The 26632-nt window shown below is 39.1% G+C and overlaps 2 protein-coding genes across 14 annotated transcripts in view; one reads left to right on the forward strand and one right to left on the reverse strand.

Annotated features, from left to right (window-relative positions):
- The window catches only part of LOC127635186 (keratin-associated protein 5-1-like), a 505876-nt gene that overhangs the window by 140908 nt on the left and 338336 nt on the right, over positions 1 to 26632 (reverse strand). The window lies entirely within an intron of this gene.
- The window catches only part of LOC127635170 (receptor-type tyrosine-protein phosphatase mu-like), a 270709-nt gene that overhangs the window by 61445 nt on the left and 182632 nt on the right, over positions 1 to 26632 (forward strand). The gene's annotated exons all lie outside the window — the stretch shown is intronic.

The raw sequence follows: 26632 nt of genomic DNA on the forward strand, positions 1-26632 counted from the left end.
CTACAGTGAACTACACGGCACATCTAAACGATATATTTCAATAATCAAACCTCATCTTATTTATGAAGGATTTAAAACAACAGAGTTGACCAAATGTTGACACAACATTTCAAAATGACCACGTACACAAACACCTGTAATCTGAAACACAAACACTCCGTAACTGTGTGCTACATTTCATTTGTTTGACTCAATGGCCAGTGTAAAGACATTTCAGACGTGACTTAAAAGTGTGGCAAACTGTTTATCCGGAAAGTGAAGCTTCAAAATCATAATAAAAGCACTTTTCAGAATATAAGCTAGAGCCCTGAAATTGAAGAAACTGACAGAAATGTATATGTATAGAAATGTATAGAAAAATAAAATTTTCACTGTAAAGATAATAATATTAATAATGATAAAGATAATAATGATGATAATATAATACTGATAATGATGTAATAATGATGATAATAATAATAATGATGATAATAATGATGATAATAATAATAATGATAATGATGATAATAATGATGATAATAATAATAATGATAATGATGATAATATAATACTGATAATGATGTAATAATGATAATGATGATAATAATGATGATAATAATAATAATGATAATGATGATAATATAATACTGATAATGATGTAATAATGATGATAATAATGATGATAATAATGATGATAATATAATACTGATAATGATGTAATAATGATAATGATGATAATAATGATGATAATAATAATAATAATAATAATGATGATGTAATAAGAATGATAATGATAATGATGATAATAATGATGATAATAATAATAATGATAATGATGATAATATAATACTGATAATGATGTAATAATGATAATGATGATAATAATGATGATAATAATAATAATGATAATGATGATAATATAATACTGATAATGATGTAATAATGATAATGATGATAATAATGATGATAATAATAATAATGATAATGATGATAATATAATACTGATAATGATGTAATAATGATAATAATAATAATAATAATAATGATGATGTAATAAGAATGATAATGATAATGATGATGATAATGATGATAATAATAATGATGATAATGATGATGATAATGATGATAATAATAATAATGATAATGATGATAATATAATACTGATAATGATGTAATAATGATGATAATAATAATAATGATAATGATGATAATAATGATGATAATAATAATAATGATAATGATGATAATATAATACTGATAATGATGTAATAATGATAATAATAATAATAATAATAATGATGTAATAATGGTAATAATAATAATGATGATAATGATGATAAAAATAATGATGATGATAATATAATACTGATAATGATAATATTGATAATAACAATAATGATAATAATAATAATAATAATGATGTAATAATGATAATAATAATAATAATAATAATTATGTAATAATGGTAATAATAATAATAATAATAATAATAATGATGTAATAAGAATGATAATAATAATAATGATGATAATAATAATAATAATGATGATAATATAATACTGATAATGATGTAATAATGATAATAATAATAATAATAATAATGATGTAATAAGAATGATAATGATAATAATGATGATAATAATAATAATGATAATGATGATAATATAATACTGATAATGATGTAATAATGATAATGATGATAATAATGATGATAATAATAATAATGATAATGATGATAATATAATACTGATAATGATGTAATAATGATAATGATGATAATAATGATGATAATAATAATAATGATAATGATGATAATAATAAGAATGATAATGATAATAATGATGATAATAATAATAATAATAATGATGATAATATAATACTGATAATGATGTAATAATGATAATAATAATAATAATAATAATGATGATGTAATAAGAATGATAATGATAATAATGATGATAATAATAATAATGATAATGATGTAATAATAATAATAATAATAATAATAATAATGATGATGTAATAAGAATGATAATGATAATAATGATGATAATATAATACTGATAATGATGTAATAATGATAATGATGATAATAATGATGATAATAATAATAATGATAATGATGATAATATAATACTGATAATGATGTAATAATGATAATAATAATAATAATGATAATAATAATAATAATAATAATAATGATGATAATATAATACTGATAATGATGTAATAATGATAATAATAATAATAATGATAATAATAATAATAATAATAATAATGATGATAATATAATACTGATAATGATGTAATAATGATAATAATAATAATAATGATAATAATAATAATAATAATAATAATGATGATAATGATGATAAAAATAATGATGATGATAATATAATACTGATAATGATAATATTGATAATAACAATAATGATAATAATAATAATAATAATGATGTAATAATAATAATAATGATGTAATAATGATGATGATAATAATAATAATAATAATGATAATAATAATAATAATAATAATGATGTAATAATAATAATGATAATAATAATAATGATAATAATAATAATAATAACTGTGCAATATATCACAGCAAGACTGCTGCACAAATTGCAATGAAAATGTGAAAAGTTTTATTTTCACTTGTTAAAAGTTTAAGAATGAATTGATTAGACACCGTTGTGATGATGAAATTAAACTCTAAAACATGGAGTTCTGAAAAAAGTAATAATAATAATAACTATAAGGTAAAGCTGATTTGGTAAAGAATAAAACAGATTTCTTAAAAACACTTTAGCAATGCATCTTTGATTGACAAACACTTGATGGAAACATGCATTTATTTAATGTATTATTTACATTGAAATGTAACTTTTTAAATAGGCTGAAGGAGTGCGTTCAGTAGCACATGTCATATTATGTCCCTGGTATCTGTACCGCCTACTGAAGGTTTGGTACCATGACAACACTCGCATTGAGCTGATGCTAGATCATGATGACACGGCTACACTCCTCATGATGGGTATAAAGAGACATTGAGGGTTCAGTTCCTGAATCTTTGTGTCTCTTTGATTCATTATTACAGTGAATATTCAAGGCCACAGTCATTGCTGCAACTTTGATTAACGTCGTCGTGTCATTGGCCATGACAGATCCCAGCTACGGCAATTTAACATATTTTAATGGGAAGGTAAAATTAACGACTTGAACTGGAAACTCGAGTCTGAGACTGAAGTCCCATTTTATTAGCACAGGAACTGACTTACGACTCGACTGGAAATTTGAGACTTGTGAACTACACGGTCTTAAATATTTTCATTGATAACCGTGACACTTTTGAGATGCACTGGAGTCTTTTTTTGGACATTTGTCACTCTTTATTTCCTGCGGGAGTGTGCGGGCTTGTACTCCAGCTCTACCTGATTTGCATATTTACAAGGTTTAGAGAGACACACATGCAACCTCTGAATAATTACAAAAAATGCTTGTTGATCTGTGGAAATTCTTCCATAAGCATTATAGAAAATCTAAATAATTGATTGAAAGGGATAGTTCGCCCAAAAATGAAAAACCTGTTGTAATTTACATACAAGCGGCCGATTTTGGAACGCCCAATTCCCAATGTGCTCTAAGTCCTCGTGGTGGCGTAGTGACTCGCCTCAATCCGGGTGGCGGAGGACGAATCTCAGTTGCCTCCACGTCTGAGACCGTCAATCCGCGCATCTTATCACGTGACTTGTTGAGCGTGTTACCATGGAGACGTAGTCCCGTCCCTCCTCGCCTCACGGACTGTGGTCTTCCTCCATGTTTCTGAGGGATGGCAGGGCAGTCCTCCACCCCTGGCAGCGACTACATCACGCCAGACGGTCGGGGAGTCCCGTCCCTCCTCGCCTCACGGACGGCGGTCTTCTCTCGACCCCTCCGTGTTTTTGGGCGATGGCAGGGCACTCCTCCACCCCTGGCAGCGGCTACATCACGCCAGGCTGTCGGCGAGTCCTGTCCCTCCTCGCCTCACGGACAGCGGTCTTCTCTCGACCCCTCCATGTTTCTGAGGGATGGCAGGGCAGTCCTCCACCCCTGGCAGCGACTACATCATGCTAGACGGTCGGGGAGTCCCACCTCACCTCACAGATTGCGGCCGTTCCCCATGTCCGGGTGGTCGGGCTACTCCGTCCCTTGTCAGGTGGCAGCGGCGTTCCCTTGGGTGGACGGCAGTGTTGAGGACTCTACGACGGGTATCCCGCCTCCCTCCCAGGTTTCGGCACCAATGTAAGGGGAGTTAAAGGGAAAGGAGGAGGCGAGTACCAGCTCGAAAATATAAATAATATTTAATGAAATAAAAAGACAAACTCATACAGGGCAGCTGCCCGTTGTTCTCTCTCTCCCGAACTGTCGTCACTGGCTGCCTTTATCCCTCGTGCGCCCCATCAGGCTAATTGGGGACTCCTCCTCTCTACACTATTAATTGATCTTTTAACAAATATTACTCTAAATATAATGATAATAATAATTCAGTATTACAGTTTTTGCACACAAAAAAGTTGTAGTAAAAATATATGAAGGTAAATAAGCGTCAATGTAAGTTAAATATAAGCATAAACATGCAAATCAATAAAAATGCTACATTTAAATCTCCCTTGTGTTAATTTAGTGGAAAACGGCGGGAAACTTGCCTTCATCATTTTTATTCAGATCTTTATTTAAAGCATTTGCGTTATTAATTCTATTTGGCTACGATGGCTGTTTAGATCACGCTGTGTGTTTCCTTAAATGCATCCCGTGCAAATGTGGCGGTAAACGAGGCTCTTTGTCACACGCTAATAAACGTTTCCATTAGAAGCAGCGGCAGTGACACTCGCCCCTAAATCTGATGCCTAACCACGCAGCGCCACGGCTGCCCGTCTCCACGGCAGGTACAGAATTAATCGCGAGGTCTTGGCTAATTTCACCTCTCCTCCACTGACAGCGAGTCTTGAGGAAGAGAGCGGCGTACTCCTGCAGCTAATTGATTTATGTCGACACATTGTGAGGTTGCTGAAGGTTCGATCGAGGCTGGACGCAGGGCATGCGACCGACACGCATGGAGATTCTCCGAGCTTAAGTCACGTCTCCCGGAGAAACGGAGTGATTGCATTTGAATGGGGAATTTGATACTTAAGTATCAAAAGTACATGTAAATTGCATAAATTACGTAACAGTTCATTAAACCCATGGCAACTTATTTGATTGGTGGTGCTCATCATTTACTCACCCTCATGCCACCCCAAATGTGTTTGCCTTTCTTTCTTCTGCAGAACAGCCCTGTAAGTTAATTCAATGCAAGTGAATGGTGACCAGACATTTCAAGCTACAAAAAGCACATTAAGGGAGCATAACGTGACCCATAATACTACAGTGGTTTAATCCATGTGTTCCGAAGTGATTCAGATGGTTTTAGGTTAATACAAACTCAAGCTGTAACGCATTTTCACTGTATATGTTGCTGTTGCATTCTCTAGACTCATGCTTGACGCGTGTGCAGAGCCTTAGATGGCGCTATAGGAAGTGTAATCAAGCTTGAAATCCGGATCGCTAATGTCAAGATTTATAGTTGAAAAAGGAGTTATATTTTGGTCTATAAATAAATTTGATCCATTCAGAAGACATTGAGGAAACAACTGGAGTCTTATGGGTTACTCTTATGCTGCATTTATGTGCTTTTTGGAGCTTTAAAGGTCTGGTCACCATTCACTTACATTGAATTGACCTAAATAACAGCAATATTGTTCTGAAATTCTTTTTTGTTTGTGTTCTGCAGGAAATAAAAATGTAAGTCACATATCTTGGATCGAATGAGGGTGAGAAAATTATGAGAATTTCAATTTTTAAATGAACTATTCCTTTAATGGCGCATTCAAGTCACATGAATGATCATATTTATGGGATTATGGGGACAATATGTAACAACCCAGAACACCCTGGCAACTGCATAGCAATGTGCTGAAACACAGTTATAACAATTTAACAGCATAGCAACAACCTAACAACCACCCGAACACCCTGGCAACTGCATAGCAATGTGCTGAAACACATTTAAAACAATTTAACAGCATAGCAACAACCTAACAACCACCCGAACACCCTGGCAACTGCTTAGCAATGTGCTTAAACACAGTTATAACAATTTAACAGCATAGCAACAACCTAACAACCACCCGAACACCCTGGCAACTGCATAGCAATGTGCTGAAACACATTTAAAACAATTTAACAGCATAGCAACAACCTGACAACCACCCAGAACACCCTGGCAACTGCACAGCAATGTACTGAAACACATTTAAAACAATTTAACAGCATAGCAACAAGCTGACAACCACCGAGAACACCCTGGCAACTGCATAACAATGTGCTGAAACACATTTATAACTATTTAACAACATAGCAACAACCTGACAACCACCCAGAAAACCCTGGCAACTGCATAGCAATGTGCTGAAATACAGTTAAAACAATTTAACAGCATAGCAACAACCTAACAACCACCCGAACACCCTGGCAACTGCATAGCAATGTGCTGAAACACATTTAAAACAATTTAACAGCATAGCAACAACCTAACAACCACCCGAACACCCTGGCAACTGCATAGCAATGTGCTGAAACACATTTAAAACAATTTAACAGCATAGCAACAAGCTGACAACCACCGAGAACACCCTGGCAACTGCATAACAATGTGCTGAAACACATTTATAACTATTTAACAACATAGCAACAACCTGACAACCACCCAGAAAACCCTGGCAACTGCATAGCAATGTGCTGAAATACAGTTAAAACAATTTAACAGCATGGCAACAAGCTGACAACCACCCAGACACCCTGGCAACTGCATAGCAATGTGCTGAAACACAGTTAAAACAACTTAACAGCATAGCAACAACCTGACAACCACCCAGAACACCCTGGCAACTGCATAGCAATGTGCTGAAACACAGTTAAAACAACTTAACAGCATAGCAACAACCTGACAACCACCCAAAACACCCTGGCAACTGCATAGCAATGTGCTGAAACACAGTTATAACAATTTAACAGCATAGCAACAACCTAACAACCACCCAGAACCTGACTTTTATATGAACAGGTCTCCTGGAAAGGCGGGAGACTGATCGCACATAACTTATATAACAGCTGCCTGCACGTCAACTCGCACATCAAATCACGTGGCTCGCCGGGCGCGTCAATGCTGAGGCATGGCGCGTGTGGAGTCTTCATGCCACCCACCGCGGCAACCATGCACAACTCAACGCGCACCACACTGAGAGCGAGAACCACCTTATAGCGACCACAAGGAGGTTACCCCATGTGACTCTACCCTCCCTAGCAACTGGGCCAATTTGGTTGCTTAGGAACTCCAGGGGTGGTAGCCAGCGTCAGTACCCAGTGTGTGACTTTAAACATCAAACCCACGTGAAAAACGTGATGTTTCCTTCATTCCAGCGGCCCAGTGACCGTGACTCCCCTCACAGGTGCTGCAGGCCGGCGCTGACCCAAACAGCCACTTCGCTCTCATGAAAGTGGTTTTGGGTGGTAATGAATACGTGAAGCTCATATAACCGTGAAAAGTCAGTCTTCCATTGTTCACCCTCCACAATATATGACAGCTCTTATCTATTTAATTCTATTTCACTTCCAGCGAGGTCAAGGCAGTGGTGATATATTGCTCTTTTTCATTTGGTTGGTGTCAGGCGCTTCTAGAACATGCGGCCGGTGAAAGTGGCAGAACCCTCGCGGGCCGCGACTGAACGCCCTGATACACACGCTTTCAATTAGAATAGATGACAGCAGGTATGACTCTCTGACCTGGAGGAGACTGGGAATTCACTGTAGCTGTCTTGCGTTTCTCATTAGAGTCTTGGTAATAGAATTGCCCCCTCGGCCACATTATGGATCACATGGTGGAACGAGTACAGCAGGACAGAAATGGGACAAACTGGACTTTCCTGCAAGTCCTGTTGTCTGTACTACTTATGAACTTTCCTAATAAAGCAATGAGATTATGTGGCACTGTTGGGATGTAGCTCATGTAGTGTGAGTAACAGGTGTCTCCATCAGCGCTCCATTTGAGACTGGAAAGGGTTCATTCCCTCACGGCTCTGATGACAGTGTAGAGCTCGACTAGCACAAGTGCTGTTTCCTGTAACAAGTGTGTTTCTCTTTCAATGCTGCCAGGCTGGTTGCCTCCATCTCAGCGTAACATAACAGTACTAATAGATCCGTAAATCTACAGTGATGTGTGCTGGACTTTGTAATATTATCAGGAGACTTTACTGACCTCAATGTCTGATTCAATCTGACTCTTTAAGACCTATAAACTGACTAGCTAAAACTAATAAGCGTAACTAATTGTACGTTTTATGGACACGACTTAGTTCAGCTCAATCGACAGCATTTGTGGCACATGTAATCAATATTTTCATAGGTGCTGTTGATTGAGCTGAACTTGTATTGAACCCCGAATATTCCTTTTAAGATGATGCAATTGTTTGGGAGTTAAAATACTCTCTTGGATGTTAGTTTAATGTTCAGAGACAACTTTAAGCTAACCATTCAATTATGAGTTCTGTGGTGTTTTCCAAAACATTTAGTCTGTTTGTTTGAGCCTTGCAATGCCCTAGCAGCCACCCGAGTACGCTAGCAGCCACCCGAGTACCCTAGCAGCCACCCGAGTACCCTAGCAGCCACCCTAATACGCTAGCAGCCACCCTAGCAGCCACCCGAGTACACTAGCAGCCACCCGAGTATGCTAGCAGCCACCCTAATACGCTAGCAGCCACCCTAGCAGCCACCCGAGTACCCTAGCAGCCACCCGAGTATGCTAGCAGCCACCCTAGTACGTTAGCAGCCACCCTAGCAGCCACCCGAGTACACTAGCAGCCACCCGAGTACCCTAGCAGCCACCCGAGTACGCTAACAGCCGCCCTAATACGTTAGCAGCCACCCTAGCAGCCACCCTAGCAGCCACCCGAGTACCCTAGCAGCCACCCGAGTATGCTAGCAGCCACCCTAGTACGTTAGCAGCCACCCTAGCAGCCACCCGAGTACCCTAGCAGCCACCCGAGTACCCTAGTAGCCAACCGAGTATGCTAGCAGCCACCCTAGTACGTTAGCAGCCACCCTAGCAGCCACCCGAGTACCCTAGCAGCCACCCGAGTACCCTAGTAGCCAACCGAGTATGCTAGCAGCCAGATGCCGTGGCAGCTATATTCGTCTCCCCTTTTCTCACAATTTGGAACGCCCAATTCCCAATGCGCTCCAAGTCCTCATGGTGGCGTAGTGACTTGCCTCATTCCGTGTGGCGGAGGACGAATCTCAGTTGTCTCCGCGTCTGAGACCGTCAATCCACACATCTTATCACGTGACTTGTTGAGCGCGTTACCATGGAGACATACTTCACGCTGTTCTCCGCGGCATCCAAGCACAACTCACCACATGCCTCATTGAGAGCGAAAACCACATTATAGCGACCACGAGGAGGTTACCCCATGTGACTCTACCCTCCCTAGCAACCGGGCCAATTTGGTTGCTAAGGAGACCTGGCTGGAGTCACTCGGCACGCCCTGGATTCCTGGATACACAGACCCTCTGAAAATCACATCCTTAATGAAAAAAAGGGGATTTCTGACACTGGTTTGGACTTTATGTGAGTGAACAGTGTCTACTGTAGTCTTGCACAAAGCAGCCTTTGTATTTCTGCTTGATTGCTTTAAAAATAATCATTTTGTTACACAACAGTAAAACAAGCAAAGGCGTTAGAAAGAAGGACGTTTATGATCATTTTGACCTCGCATGGACATCTGAGTTCAGCTTTTACTGTTTCATCCTCTTCAGCTCCATTAGAACAACGTTTGCCAAAGTAAAGTAACCAATTACCATTCAGACTTGGGTTGACTAGTTTGCTATGCTTGGATACAGAACATATCTAAACATGTGCACAAGCACAGAAGAGTTCTGTAAGTCAAACTTGAAGTGTTTGAGGTTTTCTTCCAGGAATCCCAAACTAATGTAATTTCCCCCCGTCATGCGGTGAGCACAAACCCAGACAGACAACTGAATTATTCCCACTCGTTTAGCGACATCTGATTGGTCTGTCACTACCACACCCACAGTTTCATACCATGGTATGATTATTATAAATATCCCCCTTGCAAACACCCAACCGGGCGGCCGAGCACACTGGACGGGGTGTGCGTTTCCCCTAAGGTGCCAAACAGCGAGTTTGTTTTGATTTCCTCTCAAGTCGTCTCCGGTACTAATCTCTCAGCAAACAGAGTCCTTTGAGCAGAGCCAGTCTTTAAAAACACACTCTCTTCAACGTGCAAAAGAACGGCCTCTTTCAGAGTTGGCAGGGGCAGTTTCGGCATTGCTGAGCGCTGACTGTCAATAACCACATGCCACAAATGAAAGCTGAAAACACATAGGTTCTGCTATTTTTTCCGCTATGCTGTGCATTATTTTTGGTGATATTTCTGCCGTCTGTTGCATTAACAGAGTGTTTATTATAATAAAACCACCCTGGAACAAGCGCAACATTTAATGACTAGTCTCGTATGTGCTGTTTTGACTTTTAATATCGATATGTGGAATTATTTTGTTTCAATGTTTTTTTCCTTTAGTACAAACCTGTCATTAGGCCACTGCAGTATTGTGTAAAACAATACAGACAAGACACATGCAGCATCACCTAGCGAAGTGCTAAAACATGCTAAAAACGTGCTAACATCATGCTAACACATGCAGCATCACCTAGTGAAGTGCTAAAACATGCTAAAAACGTGCTAACATCATGCTAACACATGTAGCATTGCCTAGTGAAGTGCTAAAACATGCTGAAAACGTGCTCGCATCATGCTAACACATGTTAGCATCGCCTAGCAAAGTATTAAACATGCTAAAAATGTGCTAGCATCATGCTAACACATATTAGCATCGCCTAGAAAAGTGTTAAAACATGCTAAAAACGTGCTAGCATCATGCTAACACATGCTAGCATCGCCTAGCGAAGTGTTAAAACATGCTAAAAATGTGCTAGCATCATGCTAACACATGCTAGCATCGCCTAGCGAAGTGCTAAAACATGCTAAAAACGTGCTAACATCATACTAACACATATTAGCATCGCCAATGCTAATATGTGTTAACCCAAGCTGTGTTGCTGACTTGCTGTCTACTGCCTACATAGGCTGCTTTCTACTAAGATAGCATCCTAACTTTCATGTAATCTCACGAGTGATTCATTTGGGACGACTCCAACATATATGTGTGTTTATTTTCATAGCATCGTTTAGTTTTTTATCTTTCCGCTTTTATATGATTAGTCTGTGTAGCATTGCTTTGGGAAGATTGCACATTTCTTGAGGAAATTCGACAACATATTAGACTGAAATGTCGCGTAATTTAGCATTATCGTTAGAACTATTTAAAATAAAGTTCTTGTTGTTTTTATGTACTTTGACTGCTGTCGAGCTCCAACTAAAGAGAGGAAATATCGGGAAGTATATTTATTTAATTCTGTATTATCCAAAAATTGGCATTACAATATGGTTATTTAACACATAAGCCAATTTTGTTATTGTTACCCCATGTGACTCTACCCTCCCTAGCAACCGGGCCAATTTGGTTGCTAAGGAGACCTGGCTGGAGTCACTCACCACGCCTTTCCTCCAATTCCCAATGCGCTGTGACTCCTTGTGGTGGCGTAGTGACTCGCCTCAATCCGGGTGGCGGAGGACAAATCTCAGTTGCCACCACGTCTGAGACGTCAATCCACGCATCTGATCACGTGACTTGTTGAGCGCGTTACCGTGGAGACGTAGCGCGTGTGGAGGCTTCACACTATTCTCCGCAGCATCCACGCACAACTCACCACACGCCCCACCGAGAGCGAGAACCACATTATAGCGACCATGAGGAGGTTACCCCATGTGACTCTACCCTCCCTAGCAACCGGGCCAATTTGGTTGCTAAGGAGACCTGGCTGGAGTCAATCAGCACGCCCTGGATTCAAAGTCGCGACTCCAGGTGTGTTAGTCAGCGTCAATACCCACGGAGCGACCCAGACCCCCCAATAGTTCATTATTGCAAATGGCATTAAATATTAAGTTTTCTGAGAGATATGAGCAAATGTGGTAGGGTTAAAACCTTATAATTAAAAAGTACTTCAATACTGATATTTTTCACACCAAAAGTGTCTGTGTCGCTTTAGAAGACATTAATTAAACCGTTGGCGTCATATGGATGACGTTTACACCGACTATCTGTGATTTTTGGAGCTTCAAAAGAGAAATCTCCATTCACTTGCATTATAAGGACCTTCTGAGCTGACATATTTGACTAGTTATCTTCAAATGTGTTCTGCAGAAGAAAGTCAAACACGCCTAATGAGAGAATTTTCATTTTTGGGTGTACTGTCCCTTTAAGAGTCTAGTAGGCAGCTTCACTTTTGAGTAAGAGCAGAAATCTCCCAGACTGCCCCGTGTCGACTGCTACTTGCTCAAACCGTATTTGTGGATGTTGTGGTAAGTCCTGGCGGTGTTTCAGGGCACATTATGCACAGGAGGGGCTGAGAGTGAAATAAGGGGTAATTGGGTCCCGTCGGGACATCAGAATGACTTTATTAAATTACAACAGGTCAGTAGGCGACTCACTTACAACTTACAGAAGAGACGCTACAGTGTCCTCTCCACAGGCTTCTGTCTCTCCATAATGCATTTAATGTACGTTTATGCTGTTATTGGATTATTGTCGACTGGAGGACAAGGATTAGGAACTGTACTGGATGCAGAACACACCTCTGATAGAAATATGACCAAGTGACTCCAGCCAGGTTTCCTTAGCAACCAAATTAAGCCGGTTGCTAGGGAGGGTCACATGGGGTAACCTCCTCATGGTCGTGATTAGTGGTTCTCGCTCTCAATGCGAAAACTTGAAAATGAATGCAAAGCGCTCCGGATTTACTTTAACGATTGTGTTCCTGGTCATAGCGGGTCGTAAACGCAGTGTTAATAATGACACATAGTGACGCACAAGAGGAGATACATTATGTGGAGTGATACAATGATGAAACGAAATCTCAAAGGTTTCGCTTCGTGAGAAATAAAGGCTCATGGGTATCAAAGAGCATTAAATAACATGTGAATAAAACTAATTAAAGACCTCAGGAGAGACATATTTGACGATCGCATATCAATATCATATTATAAAATATAATCGAACATAAATGTAATTAAAATATATGTTTTATATGATAATAAATAATATGATTAGATTAGTCCGGTAGGAGGAAATCTATTGTTATTGATGGTTTTATTATTATTATTATTATTATTATTATTCTCCTTGCGCCCAAATAGCTCAAAAATGTTCTAATTTGGCACAATGATACTTCAGGGCAACGGGTACCCCCACACCAATAATGGCCCACATTCTCCCATAGGGGGCACTGCAGGCTACCCCCAAATATTTTATTTTCAAATGATGTCATTTCCACCCCATTTGTCCAATTCTTCTGAAACTTGGTGTACATGCCTCAATTCTCATGGAGAACAAAAAGGCCTCAAGGGTCCATAAGGTCCGGCACGAAGGATTTTCCTGTACACTGAAAATGTTTTTTAGGATTCCGGAGGAGGAATCCACATTGCTGCTTACAGCTATATTTATTATTGTTTTTTTTCAAAAACCAAAGTTGACCAAAAAGAGAGACCTATTTCAAGTATTAAGAAATATTTTTTATATTTAAAACTTTATTTTCTAATGTCATTCATATCGTTTTAAAGCCTCATATATCACCATTTTATTATTTGATTTACATATTTGAAGTTAAATACATGAAAATCATTTGTAACGGCCAATTCCCGATGCACTCTGTGTCCTCGTGGTGGCGTAGTGAGTCGCCTCAATCCGGGTGGCGGAGGACAAATCTCAGTTGCCTCCGCGTCTGAGACCATCAATCCATGCATCTTATCACGTGGCTTGTTGAGCGCGTTACCTTGGAGACGTAGCACGTGTGGAGGCTTCACGCTATTCTCCACAGCATCCACACACAACTCAGCACACGCCCCACCGAGAGCGAGAACCACATTTTAGCGACCACGAGGAGGTTACCCCATGTGACTCTACCCTCCCTAGCAACCGGGCCAATTTGGTTGCTAAGGAGACCTGGTTGGAGTCACTCACCACACGCCCCACCGAGAGCGAGAACCACATTATAGCGACCACGAGGAGGTTACCCCATGTGACTCTACCCTCCCTAGCAACCGGGCCAATTTGGTTGCCAAGGAGACCTGGTTGGAGTCACTCGCCACACGCCCCACAGAGAGCGAGAACCACATTATAGTGACCACGAGGAGGTTACCCCATGTGACTCTACCCTCTCTGGCAACCGGGCCAATTTGGTTGCTAAGGAGACCTGACTGGAGTCACTCACCACATGCCCCACCGAGAGCGAGAACCACATTATAGCGACCACGAGGAGGTTACCCCATGTGACTCTACCCTCCCTAGCAACCGGGCCAATTTGGTTGCTAAGGAGACCTGACTGGAGTCACTCACCACACGCCCCACCGAGAGCGAGAACCACATTATAGCGACCACGAGGAGGTTACCCCATGTGACTCTACCCTCCCTAGCAACCGGCCCAATTTGGTTGCTAAGGAGACCTGGCAAGAGTCACTCAGCACACCCTGGATTCAAACTTCTTAAGGTGTGTAAAGCGCACATGCACCTAAAGAAATATAAGAACTTGTATGACTATTAATTGTGAAAGCCCTAAAAGAGACAATTCATCGCCGTAATCGCAACCGATTGTTTGACAATTAATCGTCAACCAGATTTGATGATCATGACGACCCCAGACTTGACCCACTTATAGTGTTTACAGTCGCACATGTGATTTAAGCATTGCATTTTCTAATTCATAAATATGCTACAAACTTCCTTACTCTGGATGTTCAAATAAGTTTATATATGAAGAGCGTGATGCACCATATTTGTTTGTGGACGGGTTAGAAATGTTTTGGAAGTGTTTTGGTGACACTTTGTTGCATTCGTTGACATTAACACCGTTAGTTAGCACAAGTTAACACTTTCACAGCACCTACTGCATTAATCTATTACATCTACATTCATCTATTTAAATCATTGTTCGTTTTAGAAAACTAATGCATTAATGACTTAACAAATGTAACCTTATTATAAAGTGTTACTAATGTTTTATAAGTGTAAACAACTTTTAGAAACAGACTTTTAACCTATGTTGCATTGAATTGCATTGAAGCCTGTAATCATATCACATACAGAATATGATATTTGCACGAGTTATCTGCCTTTATTCCAGTGTTGTGTACTTATGAAGTTAGATCTGTGTTTGTATGAGCATCCAAAGTGTTTGCATTGTTGACTTTCACCGAGTGGAAAGACCTTGACCGCTTTAATATTTTAAATTGGGAATATTTAGGTGGTAAATGAACTAATGTGATCAAACAGGCTTAACTGTGACGAATATTGTTTATGCCCCGTGATGGCGTCTTATTTGGATGATATTATTCTATCGTTCCTCAGGGCTCAGTATCATTCGCTCTTGTGCACAATGTTAAAAAGCTATCTGCCAGTGTGTGTCGCCGCTAATTTCCCGTGTCAGGGCGCGTTATCTGTGGGGCCACATGACTGCATGAAGCCTGTATATCACATCAGAAGTGTCTGTCTGTCAGGGGAGGACTGGAACACTGCTCACTGTTGCCACGGGGACAGACGTCTGATTACAAAGCCACCTATCAGAGAGCACAAAGTGTTAATCAAAATCCCACATGCCGATAATACCACAAGCTTCCTGTAGGGAACGCCATACTCCCAGCGAGTAGGATTGGGTCTTTCCTCTAGCGGCGCCGCTTTGTAACCCGTGTGAAAGTCATGTTCTGCAAACGCCAGCAGTTTGTAGCTCGTGCTGGGAGATTCGGGTCAGTGTTTTGATTTGATCTGGGCTTTCGGGTGAACGGTGTCAGTAGAACAAGAGAAACGTGGAGACGTTTGTGATGAGAGAGCAACAGAAAACGCTCACACAAGCGCTGAGTGGTCACATGACGTGCTCAATTCGATTGTTGTGTGTCGCTTATCGTTGTTCAGATACTTTCTCCCATCACAGGTTAAAGGAATGTTCCGGATTCAACACGAGTCGAGCTCAATGAACAGCGTTGGTGGCGTAAACCAAAATTAATTTTGACTATATATCTAATGTTACAGCTTTGTTGCCATGACGACGTAACTTCAGTGACATCTTTTAGAGGGGTTTGGGGGGGTGCACATGCACCTCAATTACTTTTGTGCTATAATGATGTTATTTATTGCCTTTTTGTTACTTTTAAATCTTCACTAAATGTATCAAAATATTCTGCTTAATCGCCTAATTAGACAAACTCAATTAAATCATTTTGTATCCATAATTATTTTCCAAAATATGCGAAAGACGAAAATATAAATGTTGGGATAAGTTGCACTATACAGGAAAAAAACCCGCTTATCTGACGTGAGGAGCTATTGTCATAAAAACACAGAAATGTCAAAATAAAAGCTCGGTTTAAATGCTCGTGTGTTTTTGCAAAATGTGACACTTGTTGGGCGCATAAAATGTCCTGGAAAATTGTGCCTTTGAAAGGAGTGTTTACTGATATAATTAAAGTGTGTTTTAAATATTATTTAACATTTAATTGTAAAATGTAAATTATTCAGGGCTGTGTTACTTCAGTGGTATTTTCATGTCATAATAAATAACGATTGTAAATGTTTCAAATTTTCACATAATCGCACAGATAGGAGAATAATCGCCCGACTAGTCGAATCATCACACAGGTGAATAATCACACATATAGGTGAATAATCACACAGGTGAATAATCACACATATAGGTGAATAATCACACAGGTGAATAATCACACATATAGGTGAATAATCACACATATAGGTGAATAATCACACAGGTGAATAATCACACATATAGGTGAATAATCACACATATAGGTGAATAATCACACAGGTGAATAATCACACATATAGGTGAATAATCACACAGGTGAATAATCACACATATAGGCGAATAATCACACATATAGGCGAATAATCACACATATAGGTGAATAATCACACATATAGGTGAATAATCACACAGGTGAATAATCACACATATAGGCGAATAATCACACATATAGGTGAATAATCACACATATAGGTGAATAATCACACATATAGGCGAATAATCACACATATAGGCGAATAATCACACATATAGGTGAATAATCACACATATAGGTGAATAATCACACATATAGGTGAATAATCACACATATAGGTGAATAATCACACATAATAGGCGAATAATCACACATATAGGCGAATAATCACACATATAGGTGAATAATCACACATATAGGCGAATAATCACACATATAGGCGAATAATCACACATATAGGTGAATAATCACACATATAGTCGAATAATCACACATATAGCCGAATAATCACACATATAGGTGAATAATCACACATATAGGTGAATAATCACACATATAGGTGAATAATCACACATATAGGTGAATAATCACACATATAGGTGAATAATCACACATATAGGCGAATAATCACACATATAGCCGAATAATAACACATATAGCCGAATAATCACACATATAGGTGAATAATCACACATATAGGTGAATAATCACACATATAGGTGAATAATCACACAGGTGAATAATCACACATATAGGTGAATAATCACACATATAGGTGAATAATCACACATATAGGTGAATAATCACACAGGTGAATAATCACACATATAGGTGAATAATCACACATATAGGCGAATAATCACACATATAGGCGAATAATCACACATATAGGTGAATAATCACACATATAGGTGAATAATCACACATATAGGTGAATAATCACACAGGTGAATAATCACACATATAGGCGAATAATCACACATATAGGCGAATAATCACACATATAGGTGAATAATCACACAGGTGAATAATCACACATATAGGTGAATAATCACACAGGTGAATAATCACACATATAGGTGAATAATCACACAGGTGAATAATCACACATATAGGTGAATAATCGCACATATAGCCGAATAATCACACATATAGCCGAATAGTCACACATATAGGTGAATAATCACACATATAGGTGAATAATCACACATATAGGTGAATAATCACACATATAGCCGAATAATCACACATATAGGTGAATAATCACACATATAGGTGAATAATCACACATATAGGCGAATAATCACACATATAGCCGAATAATCACACATATAGGTGAATAATCACACAGGTGAATAATCACACATATAGGTGAATAATCACACATATAGGCGAATAATCACACATATAGGTGAATAATCACACATATAGGCGAATAGTCACACATATAGGTGAATAGTCACACATATAGGTGAATAATCACACATATAGGTGAATAATCACACATATAGGTGAATAATCACACATATAGGTGAATAGTCACACATATAGGTGAATAATCACACATATAGGTGAATAATCACACATATAGCCGAATAATCACACATATAGGTGAATAATCACACATATAGGTGAATAATCACACATATAGCCGAATAGTCACACATATAGCCGAATAATCACACATATAGCCGAATAATCACACATATAGCCGAATAGTCACACATATAGGTGAATAATCACACATATAGGTGAATAATCACACATATAGGTGAATAATCACACATATAGCCGAATAGTCACACAGGTGAATAATCACACATATAGCCGAATAATCACACATATAGGTGAATAATCACACATATAGGTGAATAATCACACATATAGGCGAATAATCACACATATAGCCGAATAATCACACATATAGCCGAATAATCACACATATAGCCGAATAATCACACATATAGCCGAATAATCACACATATAGCCGAATAGTCACACATATAGGTGAATAATCACACATATAGGTGAATAATCACACATATAGGTGAATAATCACACATATAGCCGAATAATCACACATATAGCCGAATAGTCACAAATATAGGTGAATAATCACACATATAGCCGAATAATCACACATATAGGTGAATAATCACACATATAGGTGAATAATCACACAGGTGAATAATCACACATATAGGTGAATAATCACACATATAGGTGAATAATCACACAGGTGAATAATCACACATATAGGCGAATAATCACACATATAGGCGAATAATCACACATATAGGTGAATAATCACACATATAGGTGAATAATCACACATATAGGTGAATAATCACACAGGTGAATAATCACACATATAGGTGAATAATCACACATATAGGTGAATAATCACACAGGTGAATAATCACACATATAGGCGAATAATCACACATATAGGCGAATAATCACACATATAGGCGAATAATCACACATATAGGTGAATAATCACACATATAGGTGAATAATCACACATATAGGTGAATAATCACACATATAGGTGAATAATCACACAGGTGAATAATCACACATATAGGTGAATAATCACACATATAGGTGAATAATCACACAGGTGAATAATCACACATATAGGCGAATAATCACACATATAGGTGAATAATCACACAGGTGAATAATCACACATATAGGCGAATAATCACACATATAGGCGAATAATCACACATATAGGCGAATAATCACACATATAGGTGAATAATCACACAGGTGAATAATCACACATATAGGTGAATAATCACACATATAGGTGAATAATCACACAGGTGAATAATCACACATATAGGTGAATAATCACACATATAGCCGAATAATCACACATATAGCCGAATAGTCACACATATAGGTGAATAATCACACATATAGGTGAATAATCACACATATAGGCGAATAATCACACATATAGGCGAATAATCACACATATAGGCGAATAATCACACATATAGCCAAATAATCACACATATAGGTGAATAATCACACATATAGGTGAATAATCACACATATAGGTGAATAATCACACATATAGCCGAATAATCACACATATAGCCGAATAGTCACACATATAGCCGAATAGTCACACATATAGGTGAATAATCACACATATAGGTGAATAATCACACATATAGCCGAATAAACACACATATAGCCGAATAGTCACACATATAGGTGAATAATCACACATATAGCCGAATAATCACACATATAGCCGAATAGTCACACATATAGGTGAATAATCACACATATAGGTGAATAATCACACATATAGCCGAATAATCACACATATAGCCGAATAGTCACACATATAGCCGAATAGTCACACATATAGGTGAATAATCACACATATAGGTGAATAATCACACATATAGCCGAATAATCACACATATAGCCGAATAGTCACACATATAGGTGAATAATCACACATATAGGTGAATAATCACACATATAGGTGAATAATCACACATATAGGCGAATAATCACACATATAGCCGAATAGTCACACATATAGGTGAATAATCACACATATAGGTGAATAATCACACATATAGCCGAATAATCACACATATAGGCGAATAGTCACACATATAGGTGAATAATCACACATATAGGTGAATAATCACACATATAGGTGAATAATCAGGGCTGTGTTACTTCAGTGGTATTTTAATGTCATAATAAATACCGATTGTAAATGTTTCAAATTTTCACATAATCACACATATAGGCGAATAATCGCACAGTTTGGTGAATAATCGCCCGAATAGGCGAACAAGCGCACAGCCTCCCGAATAAGCGCCCGAATAGGCGAATAATCACACAGATAGGCGAATAATCGCCCGAATTTGCGGATAATCACACCACTAGGCGAATAATCACACAGCTAGGCGAATAATCACACAGCTAGCGAATTTTTGCCCGAATAGTCACACAGATAGTCGCATAATCCACATATAGGCGAATAATCGGTCGAATGGGCAAATAATCGCCCGAATAGGCGCATAAGCACACAGATGTGGCGAATAATCGGCTGAATAGTCTAATTATCACACAGATAGATGAATAACTGCCCGAATAGGCGAATAATCTCCCGAATAGACGAATAACCACACAGATGTGGCGAATAATCGCCCGAATAGTCGAATAATCGCTCCAATAATCATTTGATTAGTCGGTTATCACCAACTAGTGATTATATAATCGCTAGTTGCAGCCCTATTATTAATGGATAATTCTCATTTTAACTATAATTAAATTATAGTAATTGTGTATATTATAATGCTGAACAAGTCAGGGTAATGCACATGCATATCGGTTAAGGAACGTTAGCTTTTGCCAATGTCTGAAATACGTTTAAAATATCTTACCAAAAACAAAATCAGATTTGGGCCGTACTCAGCTGCGGTGGGAACGTAGCCAGAGACCCGTCCTATTTCACTGTCATTGTATGGAAAACAGCCACAGAGCAAAGAAAGAAAAATGGGTTTGGAACGACATGAGGGCGAGTAAATAATGACTTTTAATGAATTTTCATTTTGAGGTGAAATATCCCCTTAATGAACCCAGAATGCTTTAATGAAAATGGTACTGGGTGAAAAGAGTGTTCCTCACTACATATGTTCTCCAAATGACCATTAAAGAACGTTTATTTTGTGAAAACAGTAGCAGACTGCAGGCATCAGCGGAGGCCCGTCTGAAAGAGAGCGTTTCCACACTGGCACGAAACTCTGCCTGTTTCCACACGTCTCAATGGTAAGAGCGCATTTTCGGGACACACACACCCCTCTCTCTGTTCGCCCAGATGTTTTCATTCTTCTCATGAAGGCCGACGCTCTCGACAGACAGTTTGAGTGATGTGCTATAGAGGAACACGTTCTCAATGACACGCACACAAAGGCAGCACTCGTTCCCTGTACTTCACTCTTCACATACATAATTCCATCATTCCATCATAATCCTGTTATTTGCAGGCCAATTGTGGGGATTATATAAAATTGGATCAGCATTCCCTCTTCAGACTTTTCAGCTTTATCTCCACAGAGCGTTAAAGGGATAGTTCACTCAAAAATGACAATTCTCCCATAAGTTACTCACTCTCATATCATTCCGAATCCGAGTTTCTTTCTTCAGTGGAACACAAAAGGTGCATTTCTAAGGAAAATAATATTCTCTTTTCAGTGGTTAGCACTGTCGCCTCACAGCAAGAAGGTCCTGGGTTTGAGTCCCGGCTCGTCTAGGGTCTTTCTTGTGGACTTCGCATGTCCTCCCTGTGTTTGCGTGGGTTTCCTTCCCCACAAGTCCTAAAACATCCAGGTTTAAGCGCTTAACCCCGCTTATTATTATTATTATTATTATTATTATTATTATTATTCCGCCATAAAACTGATCGGGCAGAGCGTACCGTAAGGACTAGAGACTTGAAACTTGGTCAGATGGTAGTAGTATTGCTCGCTACTCGGAAACACGGACTCGGCCAAATCGGTCAATAGGGGGCGCTACAGCGATCAAAAACGTGTAACTGCTCACAACTCCTAGACCGTTTGTCGTAGACTCAAGTGCTTTATATCATTTATATCAATTTCCGCCATCTTGGATTTTTCATAAAACCTACTTTTGCAAACTAGTCCTATGTTTTTCATCCGATCGGGACCGAACCAGTGCTCAACGATTCTATGGAGTCTCATTATCAAAAGTTATCAAAAAAAGTTTGAACTTTCGACTCGAGATGGCTACGGTATGCGACAACATTGGCTATTAACTCTTGAAGGAAATGAGATATCTTCACCACACTTGGCATGCTTATGTAAGAGGTCAATCTTTAGTCGTCCAGAAAAGTTGGTGCAGTTTTGCCACATGGTGGCGCTATAATACCAAAAAACCTGAAATTGACTGTAACTACGCAACCGTTAGTCCGTTTGAGTTGAAAACCGGCATGCAGTGTCTTTGTCCAAGGTGCCATGACAGTCTATGAGGACATTGGCGTATCTCAAAAAACATGGCCGCCATCGGCCAATGAAATTTGAGCACCTATTAGACGAGGTTAACGGAGGCCGATCGGCACAAAACTCGGTGGGCTTGTTTGACTCCTGTTCCCAGACGTCTGTGAGAAATTTGAAAGAAATCGGACACGAGTGGCGCTAACGAGTTTTACGCCTCAGTAATCACGCTGACTTTCACACATAGACACAATATGCATATCATATGTTAGATCTCCTCATTCTGCACCACTTTGCCTCAAGTAGCACTGCTGTCAATCAAATCATTCATTAAATATTCACCATTATGTAAAAAACATACTTTTGAGAACTAGTCCGATCTTTTTAGCTCAAACTCAATCAAACTAATGCGGTACAATTCTCTGGACTCGCTAGGTCAATAGTTATCAAAATAATGTGCTTTACCCTTTGGATATCTAGAACAGGGTCATCTAGAAAATGGGCGTGGCAAAATATACTCAAAAGTCTATAAATCCTAAACGAAACGTCAAAACTTCACGAATGTTGGTGAGCACATGCAACATATAATTATAAAGAAGTGTACAAACGTTTATGGAGATTGGACAACAGGTGGCGCTATAACTGTTAAAAACCTTTTCAAAACATATATTTCCTCAGTAAATTACTTGTATTGGCTGTAAATGGTCTTTTCCATCTATGGTACATCAATGGTACATGCTTGCTAAATAAAACTATTACTAAAATGTGTTTACCACTGTTGTTTTTCAATCAAATATGGTGCCGTTGTCATCATTGGCATTTTGTCACGAGACAACCAATAGCTTTACGATGCTCCATTTCTGTCGTGCATATGACTCTTGTAGACTTCACAGAGCTCTTTGCTTTCTGACTACTTTTATGAGGCTTTTTTGGTCATTTTAGAGCTTGGCAATCCCAGTCCCCATTCACTTTCATTATATGTAGAAGAGCAGCCAATATATGATGGCACCTTTATTCAATATGTTCACCTTTTGTGTTTCACTGAATCAGACATTATTACTCACATCAGGTCGATCAGGTCATCTGAGTCCGGTTAAATTTGCCTGATTTTCCAGTTTGTGCGTCTATTTCTCGTCTCCTCTGATGGGCGAACGGAGGCCAGCGGCAGGCCGTTTAATTTCAGCGTCCGTGTGGCTGTGGAAAATTATGGCCCAGGGTAATGCTCTCGACACGAGGGTAATGAAACTCCTTCTCGAGGCACTGTGGTGCTATTTCATCCCACTCGCCCTGTTCACCGCTGTATTAATTAAATATCCATTTATGGGACTGTATCAATTTATGGCTCGTATCTGCTGGAGCGTACGAGACCTCACAATACCTGCAAACAAGCCCGAGTCACATTATGTCTTTATGGCGTTCGGCTTGAGATGCCGTTCGGCCGTTTTGATTGAAACAGAATGAAGCTGAAGGACTGCGGCGCAGCACGGGGCACTGGTGCATGCTGGGACGACTCGACTCTTTGTTTGTGGAGTGATTTGTTAGCTTCTAAATCGTTGCAGCTAAACCTTTCAGCACTAGGTTAAAAAACAAATAAATCGGCCCCATTTTAAAACCGATTCGCTGCTTTTTCAGTGAGATTAATGCGAAAGTGTGAAATCAGAATTAATATTCTATAGAGCTGTTCCGGATGGAGTCCCAAATCACATTTAGCTTTTTAGAACCACGGACCAAACAAGCAAGTGATCAAATCTTATTTGTGCATTCAGACATAACCAGCCTATCTACATGTGTTGCTATGGTAACGACGTAGGTGATGCTTTCAAAACAGATACAGGAAAAATGGAGGTGCATCATCTCGCTCTCCAAATAAGCATCCAGACTCTCCAAAACTCAGATTTTCAGTGGCAGTCTGAACAAGGCCTAAGTTGCACCACCTCAGAAATGACTTCACAGAAGTATCTGATAACTGGCAAAAATCAGCTTACTCAAAATATACGACAATTTAAGAGAAACGTGTTTACATTAGACTTGAAATCATCATGCTTTTAGTGCAACCATTGCACGTATTGCATGGTAAGAACGCCTGATTTAAAAACTTTTGTATGCGCAAAATGGGCATTAAAATTTGATGTCTGATTTGTGAGCGAATTATTATTATTATTATTATTATTATTATTTATTGATTAGGTTCTTTACATTTATTTGGTCAAAATGTCGAGTCAAAATTATAAAAAAAAATTTTTCCCAGAAATCAAAGGACTCAAATTCAATGGAAATGTGTTGGTCAAAAAAGTTGGGAACCCTGTTTGGAAGTTCAGAAAGCCTACTTAAAGCCTTTTCTCTAAAAAACAGAAATGTGTGTTCCAGTGAGACACTTACAATGGAAGTCAGTGGGGTCAGTGGGGGTCAGTGGGGGTCAGTGGGAGTCAGTGGGGACAATAGAAGTCAGTGGGGGTCAGTGGGAGTCAGTGGGGGTCAGTGGGAGTCAGTGGGGACAATAGAAGTCAGTGGGAGTCAGTTGAAGTCAGTGGGGGTCAGTGGGAGTCAGTGGGAGTCAGTGGGGACAATGGAAGTCAGTGGGGGTCCGTGGGGGTCAGTGGGGGTCAGTTGAAGTCAGTAGGGGTCAGTGGGGGTCAGTGGGGACAATGGAAGTCAATGGGGGTCAGTGGGAGTCAGTGGGGGTCAGTGGGGACAATGGAAGTCAGTGGGAGTCAGTGGGAGTCAGTGGGGACAATAGAAGTCAGTGGGAGTCAGTGGGGGTCAGTGGGAGTCAGTGGGGACAATGGAAGTCAGTGGGGGTCAGTGGGGGTCAGTGGGAGTCAGTGGGGACAATAGAAGTCAGTGGGGGTCAGTGGGGGTCAGTAGGGATCAGTGGGGGTCAGTCGGGGTCAGTGGGGACAATGGAAGTCAGTGGGAGTCAGTGGGAGTCAGTGGGGTCAGTGGGAGTCAGTGGGGGTCAGTGGGGACAATTGAAGTCAGTGGGGGTCAGTGGGAGTCAGTGGGGGTCAGTGGGGACAATGGGAGTCAGTGGGGGTCAGTGGGAGTCAGTGGAAGACAATGGAAGTCAATGGAAGTCAATGGGGCCAATTTTTCAATGGTTTAAAGACAGAAATGTGAAGCTTATCATATTATAAAAGCACTTACATTAATTCTTCTGTGTCTTATTGTGGGTGTAAAGTTGTTAAATTTTTGTTTTTACGGTCGTTTTGGGGTATTATGGTTTACGGTGTTATGTCGTCATGGCAACAAAGTTGTAAAATTGCCTATAGCTTTGCACACAAATGGTTAGTAAGTGATTTTTATCACAATAAAATCACATATTGTTTATCTTGTGTCTATACTTTTGAAACAGTGAGTATTTTAATGCTTACAGATTAAACCCCATTGACTTCCATTGGAAGTGTCTCACTGGAACACACCTTTAAAGAAAAGGAGGAATGGGTCGAAATACATTTTTGTGGTAGTCAATATTATGTCACAAATGCTGTCGATTGAGCTGAACTTGTATTGAACCCGGAATGTGGAATATTCCTTAAAAGTGCATCCCGGTGGCGTTTTAGTCCCCCACAATTCACTTCAAACTCACATTCAGGTCTCACT

This window comes from Xyrauchen texanus, chromosome 42 (assembly GCF_025860055.1).
Source record: "Xyrauchen texanus isolate HMW12.3.18 chromosome 42, RBS_HiC_50CHRs, whole genome shotgun sequence".
Classification (NCBI taxonomy): domain Eukaryota; kingdom Metazoa; phylum Chordata; class Actinopteri; order Cypriniformes; family Catostomidae; genus Xyrauchen; species Xyrauchen texanus.